Here is an 11,804-nt window from a genome sequence, read left to right as displayed (position 1 = left end):
AAATGTTAACTCGCTAACTTGAGACCATGGGTGGAGACATTATGTGACCTGTTAACCATTGGCTACTGTGCTATCTTGTCTTGCTGCAAAACCTATCCTAGGGTTTGGAACTGCCTACGCCGTCACTTTCCCCCACCCATGGAAAATCTATATATTCTATTGTAATTAATTAATTAATAGTGTCTCTGAGCCTAATAAGCCCACTCCGCCAGCGCTGTGTGTAATAAACTCCTATTCTTTTCCTCTACACAGTGGAGATTTGTGTCCTTCAGAGACACCTGCTGAAGAAAGAGGAGATTCAGCATCCAGCTTGGCTGAATGTGTCTCTTCTCCCCACAGCTTGGTGATCTTTTGAGGAAATGGAGAAGACTGCCTTTGCCTAGCTGTACATCGCTTGCAAAAGAAACAGGTCTTTTTGGTGACAAGAGTTGAAAGGAGCCATTAGACAAATGTGGAGACAGGAAAAATGTCCCCTAACTGAACTGGCGTCTCTGGATGCTGAAGCCACAACACAAAGTGCTAAACAGTATATGAGAACGGCTGGTGTCAGAAGAGTCTCTACCAAAGCCTTTCCCACCAGCAGGGGCCTCTCTGTGCACAGAACTCCTGGTAGCGTGATGGCTGCAGGCAGTGGAGAACTCTATTTTGGAATCTCTTTGTCGGTGAACATCTGCAGTGTCTGTTTATAGGTCTCTGGATAATGATCTTTGGGAAGAGCTGGCTGAAGTGACTTCCTAGTAACCAGGAGATCCTGGCTTGGCCTGCCAGTTCTTCCTTGCAAGTCTTGAGGGAAATGGGGAACGTCTGTAGTTTGGAATTTGCAGGTGTTGTCCTGGACCATCAAATGGAACAGTTGCAAGTATCAGAGGGGTAGCTGTGTTAGTCTGGTTCTGTAGAAGCAGCAAAGCAGCATGAGCTTTCGTGGGTGAATACCTACTTCTTCGGATGCAAGCAGTCTGCCTCAAGAAAGTTGCAAGTACTTTCTTGAGGCAGGCACCATGGCTTAGCTGGCTAAAGTACCTGTCTAGTAAACAGGAGATCCTGGGTTCAACTCCCAGTGGTGCCTTGTTCTATGACTTTTGTCTCCTCTGCTGACATTTTCCTGTGTCTTTCCGGGAAACAGAAGAGACCTCCCTTGGTATCCAAGTAATTGCTTGCTAAGGAAAAGGTTTCTTTGGAGAGAAACATTGGAAAGAATCAGATCACAAGCCTGGAGCTGATGAAAAGGCTGCTGTGACTGGCATTAGCATGGTGGTTGCTTCAACTACAATTGCTGCAACACAAGAGCCTGCGCCACACGTCCTTGTGATTCGCTGAGGATATCTGCACACAGATGTCATGTCATCTTCCTTTTGATTGTCACTGATGAAAAATGGAGCCGCTGGGAGAAAAGTCACAGAGGCACCTGCCAGGTAAAGTGGAGGTTAGAGATGCAGCACCCAGTAGTGCCTTGCCAAATGTGTCCACTCCTCCCACCTTTTGGTCAATCTTTTGAGGAAACAGAGAGGACTGTGTCTGCCTTGCAATGCAAATGCTTCCAAAAGAAACCGGTTGTTTTTTCTGACAAGTGTTCGAAGGAGGCACCTAAGAAACGTGGAGACAAGGAAAAGGTCACCGTAACTCAACTTACATCCATGGCTCTTGAGGCCACAACGCAGAGCACTAAGCACTGTACGACCACAGCTGGGGACAGAAGGGTCTTTTCCACAGGCATTTTCCACTAGCAGAGTCCTCTCTGTGCACAGAATTCCTGATAGTTTGATGTCTGCAGGCACTGGAGATCACTATTTTGCCATCTCTCTCACTGTTTCAGTGAACATCTGCTGTGGTTGTTGAAAGTCTGTGATGGGATCTATGGGATGCAACCTGAACAGTGGGACCCCTGAGCCTGTGTCCCACTGCCTGGGCTCCCTCTCACACTGTGATGCTGTGAGGAACTGAGAATCTTTGGCAGATATTGCACTTACACAGACATCCACAGGTAGGGACACATCCAACTGAGTTACATGAATGCTTCTCCCAGCCACTCATAACACTAATGATAGATAGAGAGCCTCCCGCCAATTCCCCCCAGCTCTGCAGCCTTGCGCCCCTGGATCATACCATCTTGTCTTAATCAGAAGCCTGAGTTTATTACCCACTCCACCTGTCCCTCACTGTGAATAATACATGAACCAGCCTTGTAATGGAGCTGCGATTTCCCACGAACTTCAAGCAAAATACACCAGTTTAAGTACAGCATAAAACAGATTTATTAACTACAGAAAGATGGAGTTTTAAGGATTATAAGTGGTAGGCATAAAAGAGCAAAGTTACCGTGGAAATTAAAGATAAATTCACAATCTAAACTTTACACCTGATTACACTAGGCCGTAGTTCGGTTATGCCACAGGAAGGCTTAATGCTCGAGCTGCAGCACATGCTGGGCAGGCTCTAGGCCGGGCTCCCCATGGCAGGAGAGAAGACGATGACTCGGCCCCTGCAGGGGCAGGCTGGGGCTTCCTGGATCCCATTTGCTCACAGCCAGTGCCCTGCCCCCACTCCCATGTCATCAATGGCGCCCCCAGGTCAGCCAGAATGGAGCAGCGGTTTTCACTGCACCAAGTCCACTTATGGCTTACAGGCAACTCCCAGACCCACCATCTCGGCCAGAAAGGAGCCCACTCAGCCTCGCCATTGCTGCTTTTCCTGCCTCCCAGAACCCCGCTTCTCCTGGGCTGCAAGGAGCCACCCCTGGGAAGCCAAGAGGCAGGCACAGGATTCTGCCTCCCAGCAGCCAACCGCACCTCCCCCGGCTTTGCAGAACAAATGGTGATGCTCTACTAACCCCACTGAGCCGCACTGAGGTGCTTACTTTCTGCCCTGCCTTTCTCAGCTCGACTTTCCTCTTTTGCCCCATTCCTGCCTCACTTCCTCCTTTGGCAAGTCACACAGAGGAGGCCAGCAGGAAGAGCCGGCCTCCACCGGCCAACCTCCAACAGCAGAGGAGGCCAAGCCACAAGCCTCCAAAAGGTGACACGCCGCACTCCTCTAGGTTCTCCAGCCTGACGCCAAGGTGCTTTCTCCACTGCTGTCAGCACCCTCTGTCATGCAGGGGTTGGAGTTATCCCACGGACAGGCCAATAGGAGAAGGAGGAGGCCTTCCTGAACAGCAAGGGGATCTGGGAAAAGGAAGCCAGCATGTTTCTGCCTGGTTTTGAACCAGGGACCTTTTGCGTGTTAGGCAAACGTGATAACCACTACATTACAGAAACTCCATCTGCTTGGTTCTTGCTCACCCTGACACAGACCGATGGACAAACCTGGAGAAAGTGGTGGCAGCCCTTCAATAGGTCAGCTGGCAGAGCAGAGGACTGGAGCGGGCGCTCAGGAAGTCATCCTTACATCACCCTTGTGACTCCAGCTTGAGGGAGAGCTTCTTTTTCTTCCCCTTGCTGACAAAGAGCAAGAGAAGAATGAAAGGTCAGCTGGGCCAACTCGGTGCAGAAGCCCATGCTGCCTTTTCCTGCTGCATAGCCTGAAATGAGGGACTCGTGGCAGTTAAAGGAACTGCTGCACTTTCAGAAAACATCCCACCCGTGCACAAAGGGGGACAGAAGAGCCTGTTAATCTAGCATGCTCCCAACTGAACTACTTCAGCAGCTGCTCGGTTTCTTTTTGGCCTCCTGCTTTTCTGTCTGGGATGTTGTTGTCAGCTGTGGCACAGAAAAAGGACGTCATTGCGAGCGGCCCATGAAGACAAGATTCACTTTTGCCTTCCTTGCTCGGCTTTACTTGCTTCCTCACCCTATTCCTGCCTTAGTTCCTGGGTTACCTGAAGGCGACGGGGGGCCAGCAGTACGAGGAGGAAGTTGGGCAGCTAGACCCTGGTGGCAAAAGTCCTGCCGCCACTTGCCACCCCACTCTCTTCTCCCAGCGTCACATATTGGCCACCAGGGACTTGGGGCCCAGCAGTGCAACGGAAGGCAGTGGACAGAGCCACCCTCGCCTTGAAGCTCCAGCACATTAAACCACATCTTCAGTCGCTGATAGCCAATGAGAGACTGAGATAGCTTGCTATTTTAACACTTGAAAATGCCATTGGTCAGTCATTGGATCTCTGTAATGCTGTTACAGAACAAATGAACATAGAATCTCAGTGTGACATTCTATACCTTTGGGGGAGCGGCTGTAACCCCCATAATCCTCATTTTCATATCATCGTGATCTTACATATAGAGCATGACTTGTAAGGTATCAGGGAAAGGATATGATCTGCTGAAAGTCATTTCTCTACCCATAGATGTAGACCATTCATGCATATGAAGTTATGAGAATTGTGCAGTGTGGTTGTCACTGTGCTGCAAGGTGGGGGAGTCAGCCAAATATTAGCTCCCCAGTGGCAACAGCAAGGAAAGTAACCAACACCCGGACAGGGTGTCAAACAACCCATCGACAGCCATTGTCCAGCAAGGGAGCTACAATGCAATGACTCACCTGCATGAGGACACCCCAGGGGAATTGCTCAGACTTGCTTGGAGAGACGCAGTGATGCTCACCTGACTCTGAAGGGGGGTGGGGGGGCAAAGCCATGAGGGAAGAAAGGACATGATAAAAGGAGAGACATTTGCCAGGCTTTATCTCTCTCTGCCACCTATGTCTACAGACACCCCCACACCAAGCAACTGAAGCACTGATGACAGGGGAGAGCCTGGCTGAAAAGCCACCAGCCAGCCTGTGGTGAGAAGCATCTGAGTTTGTACGGGTACTGAAAGGGTTAAGATCAGCTTAGAATTAAAAGCAATGAGGAGTCCGGTGGCACCTTAAGGACTAACAGATTTATTTGGGCATAAGCGTTCGTGGGTAAAAAGCCCACTTCTTCAGATGCATGGAGTGAAAATTGCAGATAGAGGCATAAATATAGATTGGAACATGAAGTGACGAGAGTTACCGTACAAGGGGAGAACCAGTGTTGAAGGCTAATTCAGTCAGGGTGGATGTGGTCCTCTCCCCATAATTGATGGGGAGGCGTCAATACCAAGAGAGGGAAAATTGCTTTTGTCGTGAGCCAGCTACTCCCAGTCCTTATTCAAGTTCAAATTAATGGCATTAAGTTTGCAAATCAATTGTAACTCTGCAATTTCTCTTTGAAGTCTGTCTTTGACTTTTTTTGAATGGCTACTTTTAATTATTGGCTGTGAATGTGTAAATGTGCTATTGACTCTACAAATCCCATATGGTCTCATGATCTGGATTCCTGGTTTTCACCCAGGCGGCCTGGGTTCAATTCCCATTGTGGGAACAATGCAGAGCTTTCGCTCAGAGGGGAGGTAGGAATGAAAGGAATGGGAAGGGATCCTGCCAGCAGGGGAGTTGGACAGTGTTGGAAGGGGACCCCAGAAGTGGGGGTGGGGCAGTGGTCTGGGGGGAGATGAGGGAAGGATCCCAGCTCTGTGGGAAGTTGACATTCTGGAAAGCACAGGCCTGGCATGGAGGGTGGGAAGAGTGAGTGTGTCCCTCTAAACTCACCACCAGCAGACTAGGCAGGCTTGGAAGAATTACGTATTTGTTGGTAAAATGTCAATTTCTGTGTAAACACACAACCCAATGGCAAAATCTTTCCATCGATAATAATCAAAACTAACAGATGGACAAAGTAAGAAACATGTTGCTTGAGAGCTTATCCTATTCTAATCCTCTAGGGTTCCCTTTTGCCTTAGGCACCACCACGTGGGCATTTCATATCCCTCCTCATTTTCACACAGACACACAATTTCCTTTGCACAGATCCATGAACAGCAAAACCTCCCTGTGTCTATTGTCTGAGCCAGGGCATTCGATTCCACTGAAACCTTCTCTCCTGCAATGGCAATGGTCAGACAGAGGGGATGCGTCCACCTTCCCCCTGGCAGTGAGATATTCACTCTCCTCTTCATGCTGCTGTTGTTATTCCATGAGTCATCAAGGATGGAATAAAAAGCTGAGTTTACTCCAGGGTGAGGAAAGAAAGGAGCCACCAACGCCCTCAAAAATCTCAGTGCCCAGAGAAAACCTGCCTCTGTTATTGGACTCACAGAGGTGCTGGCGATACAACGGGAAAAGGGACTGTCTGAATTGCCAAGGCAGGGAATGAACAATCTACAGCAACATCATTAACCACAAACACACTCTAATCATGCTCCAGCCAGTAGGGAAATGGGCAGGAATTCTTGCTGTTCAGCCATGGCCACACGTACAGAGCTGCACAGCAGTGAGTGTGCTGGGGAAGCTGGTCTGAGCAAACAATTTGTAATGACCCTTCAGTGAGAACAGAACCAGAGTGTAGAAAGACCCCTATGTTAAGTGGTTGAGGCCTTAGGTAGCTGGGCTAGAAAACCATGGGTGTCTTTCTGTGAAGGTTTGATCCTTGCCAGCTAGGCAAGGCTGGTGTGTGGTGTCTCCATGGCTGCACTTTCAGGGTCTGATCACAACAGTGCCATAGGGAGCCAAGCCTAGACATATTCAGAGGCTAAGGCCAGGTCAATGTTTCAAACAGTGAGTCTATGCTGCTGCAGCTCAGTAATGGAGATGCTCTGTGCCAGGGTTTCTCAAATGTCCTTTCACTGCAACCTCCTTCTGCCAAAATAACTTAATACGTAGCCCTGGAAAGAGGGACCAAGCCCCCCCACTGGAGGGGGAGTGCCAAAGACTGAGCCCCAGTGGGGGGAGGGCAAAACCAAAGCCTGAGGGATTCAGCCCTGGGTGGGGGGGCTCAGACTTTTGGCTTCAGGACCCAACAAGTCTAATGCCAGCCCTGGTGACCCCATTAAAACAGGATCACAACCCACTTTGCGGTCCTGACCCATAGCTTGAGAACCACTGCTCCATGCTGAGGGGGGAGAGTTTTCCCGTTGGTGTAGTCAATCCACTTCCCCAGGAGGTGGCAGCTCTGTCATGGGGAGAAGCTATATCAGTGGGGGTGCAAGCTGTGGTGTTTACCACATTTAAGAAGTTTAATCAAACCCCATTTTTAAAACCACCTGTGGTCTGGGAATGGCAAAGGAGGCGATGAAGCAGGGTCTGTCCTTCAAAGTCCTGGAGATCACGAATCTATACTCCTGTTGTAATGGGGGTATAGCTCAGTGGTAGAGTGTTTGATTGCAGATCAAGTGGTCCTTTGTTCAAAACCAGGTGCCCTCTTAAAGAAAAGAAAAACATTTTCATTTCCATTCTCCATTATGTTGAGGAGCTCCACCATAGAAGGATGCTTGAAATGAATGTGAACACTCAACATTTTGCTGTCCAAATGCATAAAAACCTAGCAAACCTGTCCATCAGCTTAAATCAGTTCCAAGCCTCTAAGTGTCTAGTTTATGTTTCCATCAATTAAACAAAAGGTATCATTCCCTGAAGCAGAGCACAAGTCTGAAATACAGGCAGCATAGAGCCAATATTCATAATGTCAACTACAAAAAAATGACACACATCTAGAGATAGCATCATTATAATCAGCCAATCAGAACCTCTCCATAGACCCCTTACATGACCACTTCCCTGTAATATTGGCTGCAAATATAGAACAGTGGTCGCAATGGTGATCTATACAGTTACAGATTATGTCAATAACGTCACAGGAGGTGACACGGCATCAGTGAGACTGATACTGGAATACTGCCTCCAGTTTTGGTGTCCTCGTTTGAAAAAGATGTTGTGAAATTGGAGCTGGGGCAGCAAAGAGCCACCAAATGTCCTGAGGGCTGGAAAAAATACCTTCTGGTGAGCTATTGAAAGAGCTCAACCTGTTTAGCTGATCAAAAGAAGATTGAAAGGTGACTTCATTGAAGTGTTGAAGTGCCTTAATGGAGAGAAAATATTGGCTATTAAAGGGCTCTTTAATCTAGCAGAGAAAGGCATAACAAGACCCCGTGGCTGGAAGGTGAAAAGAGACAAATTCATATTTCAACTAAGGCACAAATATTCAAACAGCGAGGATGATTCACCACAGGAACAAGCTACCAAGGAAAGTGGTGGATTCTCCATCTCCTGATGTCATTTAATGAAGACTAGATGCCTTTCTGGAATGTGTTTGCCCCCAAAGTAGCTCTTGTGTCCTACAGGAGGCCTGTGATATGCAGGGGGTCAGATTAGATGCTCTAATGGTCTCTTCTGGCCATAAAGTTGACTAATTTCTGAAAAACTGAGTGTAGCACTGGGAGCAGCGTCTGATGTTTCCCTGTCTAGCCGGCTTGCTGCCTAGAACGAACGCTCCTGGAGTGGGGTGATCCACAGGGAGTAGCTCAAACCTCCAAAGTGCCTGGCCAGGGGAAGGACATTGGCACAGCAAGGGAGGGGTGTGGCAGTGACATCACAAAGGCCTTTTGCAGGACCTCAGCCTATTGGTCCAAGGTGGTGGGGAGGTGGTGACCTCACAGAGAGATGCTGACATCAGCCAGGCAGGACAGGGGCGAGGGGCCAGGGAAACCTCAGAGACCCCTGTGGCTTTGCTGCAGCAAGTCTCCTTCTCCAGGTCTCTCTTTGAGGACTGAGAGAGTATTTGGGTTAACGGACGTGAACGCCAGGAGGAACCTCTTTCGAGTTTTCTCCTTCCCTTTTAGTGATTTTACTAGAAAACAGCCGTCCCTGTTTAGAAGGTAAGAGCCTCCTCGAGGTTTGAAACCTGTTCAGTCTGATCCATCTGGTGACCGTTAAATTCTGGGCATGGAAAACTCGAGCTTAAGGAGGCAGAATTTTATTGCGCATCTGGGATTCTGTCCCTTAGAATCACTGGGGACATTGGGGTTTGTCCTTTTTGTTTCATCTTTTCCTCCATCCATCCCTCCCTCCTTTCTCTTTGTCTTTTGCTTCTTTTGTCCTTTCTCCTGTTCCCCTCCCAACAGCAGGAGAGGGGTATGTGTGTGTGTGTGTGTGTGTTGCGGGGGAGTGCTCTGCAGCTCCCACTGTGGGAGGTCCACCCAAAATGTGGAGCTGAAATAGTGCTCGGGCAGTGATCCCCACCAATGACCTGGGCCATCCTTTGGGCTCTCTGGTGAGAACCCTCAGCCTCCCGTCCTCAGTCTCTACCCTGATTGGCTGAGCAGGGGGTTATTGACAGGGAGGAGACTCAGGTCCTTGTTCTCTTTTAAGACCAAGTAAATAAGTCAGAACCAGGTCTGTGTTTGATGAATTTTGCTGCTTCTCTGCATTAATGGTCTCTGAGCAGTTCATGATTCTCTCTAACCTTGCAGTTCTCCTCAAATACTTGCTGAATAATTCCTGTGCACTGTTGTTGGTCTGGAGCTCATCTGAGAGCACTTTATTCAGGTCATTCAGTGTCTGAAATTCAAGATCCGATGGTTAGTTTGAAAATCAGGGCTCTTGGGTCCTATTCCCAACTCTGCCACTGACTGGCTGTGTGACCTCAGACAAGTCAATTCTCCTTTCTCAGCCTTAGCTTCTCCCTCTTTCAAGTAGGGATAATAATGATCCGCTCCTACCTACCTCACAGTGAATGGAGGCAGGGTCGGCTCTAGGTTTTTTGCTGCCCTAAGCAAAAAAATTTTTGGCTGCCCCCATCCCAGCCCTGGGCTCCCCCTCACACCCTCCTGCTGCCCGAGCCCTGGGCTCCCCCCAACCTGCACCCGCTGCCGCTGCAGCTCTGGGCCTCCCCACCCCTGGGCTCTTCCCCCCCCCAACCCACACCCCCTGCCATTCCAGCCCTGGGCTCCCCCCCACATCCTGTGCTGCCCCAGATCTGGGCTTTCCCCTTCCCCCCCACCAATGCTCCCCAACCCACACAGCCCCTGCCGCTCCAGGCCTGGGTGCTGCCCCCCACCTGCACCCTCCTTCCTCCCCAGCCCTGGGTCACTGGTAACTCGCTCCCAGGATGGGTTATTCAGCAGGAATTTTGGATGTGCACAGAACACAGACAGGACTGGTTCCCGCATGGTTACAGAACTGCAGTAAAATGGAACAATTTTCAGCTTGTGTGATTGGAGGATACCTGGATGCATATTATAAGACTGTCCTCCATAAATGAGGAAAAGTTGAGGTGCCTTTATTATTCTTTGTTTTTATGGGGAATTTGCCAGTGCAATATCACTGTCTTCCTTTCAAACAAACAAAACTACAAAAAAAATGGCAATGGCTGTTGAAAATAGCAATTCCAGTCCTAATAATCCCTGGGAAGCATTTCTTGCTCAATTTTATCCTACTTTTTGTACAGCAAATAACAGTGGATCAATATATTTGATTTAACATAACATAAGAACAGAAGAAGGGCCGTACCGGGTCAGACCAAAGGTCCATCTAGCCCAGTATCTGTCTACTGACAGTGGCCAATGCCAGGTGCCCCAGAGGGAGTGAACCTAACAGGCAATGATCAAGTGATCTCTCTCCTGCCATCCATCTCCATCCTCTGACGAACAGAGGCTAGGGACACCATTCTTACCCATCCTGGCTAATAGCCATTTATGGACTTAGCCTCCATGAATTTATCCAGTCCCCTTTTAAACATTGTTATAGTCCTAGCCTTCACAACCTCCTCAGGTAAGGAGTTCCACAAGTAGACTGTGCGCTGCGTGAAGAAGAACTTCCTTTTATTTGTTTTAAACCTGCTGCCTATTAATTTCATTTGGTGACCCCTAGTTCTTGTATTATGCGAATAAGTAAATAACTTTTCCTTATCCACTTTCTCAACATCACTCATGATTTTATAGACCTCTATCATATCCCCCCTTAGTCTTCTCTTTTCCAAGCTGAAGAGTCCTAGCCTCTTTAATCTTTCCTCGTATGGGACCCTCTCCAAACCCCTAATCATTTTAGTTGCCCTTTTCTGAACCTTTTCTAGTGCTAGAATATCTTTTTTGAGGTGAGGAGACCACATCTGTACACAGTATTCGAGATGTGGGCGTACCATGGATTTATATAAGGGCAATAATATATTCTCAGTCTTATTTTCTATCCCCTTTTTAATGATTCCTAACATCCTGTTTGCTTTTTTGACCACCTCTGCACACTGCGTGGACATCTTCAGAGAACTATCCACGATGACTCCAAGATCTTTTTCCTGACTCGTTGTAGCTAAATTAGCCCCCATCATGTTGTATGTATAGTTGGGGTTATTTTTTCCAATGTGCATTATTTTACATTTATCCACATTAAATTTCATTTGCCATTTTGTTGCCCAATCACTTAGTTTTGTGAGATCTTTTTGAAGTTCTTCACAATTTGCTTTGGTCTTAACTATCTTGAGTAGTTTAGTATCAACTGCAAACTTTGCCATCTCACTTTCTACCCCTTTCTCCAGATCATTTATGAATAAATGGAATAGGATTGGTCCTAGAACTGACCCTGGGGGAACACCACTAGTTACCCCTCTCCATTCTGATAATTTACCATTAATTCCTACCCTTTGTTCCCTGTCCTTTAACCAGTTCTTGATCCATGAAACGACCTTCCCTTTTATCCCATGACAGCTTAATTTACTTAAGAGCCTTTGGTGAGGGACCTTGTCAAAGGCTTTCTGGAAATCTAAGTACACTATGTCCACCGGATCCCCCTTGTCCACATGTTTGTTGACCCCTTCAAAGAACTCTAATAGATTAGTAAGACACGATTTCCCTTTACAGAAACTATGTTGACTATTGCTCAAGAGTTTATGTTTTTCTATGTGTCTGACAATTTTATTCTTAACTATTGTTTCAACTAATTTGCCCGGTACCGACGTTAGACTTACCGGTCTGTAATTGCCAGGATCACCCCTAGAGCCCTTTTTAAATACTGGCGTTACATTAGCTAACTTCCAGTCATTGGGTACCGAAGCCGATTTAAAGGACAGGTTACAAACC

At 47.8% G+C, this 11,804-nt stretch overlaps 2 non-coding genes across 2 annotated transcripts; one reads left to right on the top strand and one right to left on the bottom strand.

The window, feature by feature from the left end:
• The first annotated feature begins 992 nt into the window (after positions 1–992).
• On the top strand, positions 993–1,066 carry TRNAT-AGU. The gene has a single exon. It is a non-coding gene; the product is annotated as a tRNA-Thr (tRNA).
• A 2,115-nt stretch (positions 1,067–3,181) lies between these two features.
• TRNAV-AAC lies at positions 3,182–3,254 on the bottom strand. The gene has a single exon. It is a non-coding gene; the product is annotated as a tRNA-Val (tRNA).
• Between the last annotated feature and the right edge of the window lie 8,550 nt (positions 3,255–11,804).

This window comes from Mauremys mutica, chromosome 26 (assembly GCF_020497125.1).
Source record: "Mauremys mutica isolate MM-2020 ecotype Southern chromosome 26, ASM2049712v1, whole genome shotgun sequence".
Classification (NCBI taxonomy): domain Eukaryota; kingdom Metazoa; phylum Chordata; order Testudines; family Geoemydidae; genus Mauremys; species Mauremys mutica.
This window is presented reverse-complemented; position numbering and strand designations above follow the sequence as displayed.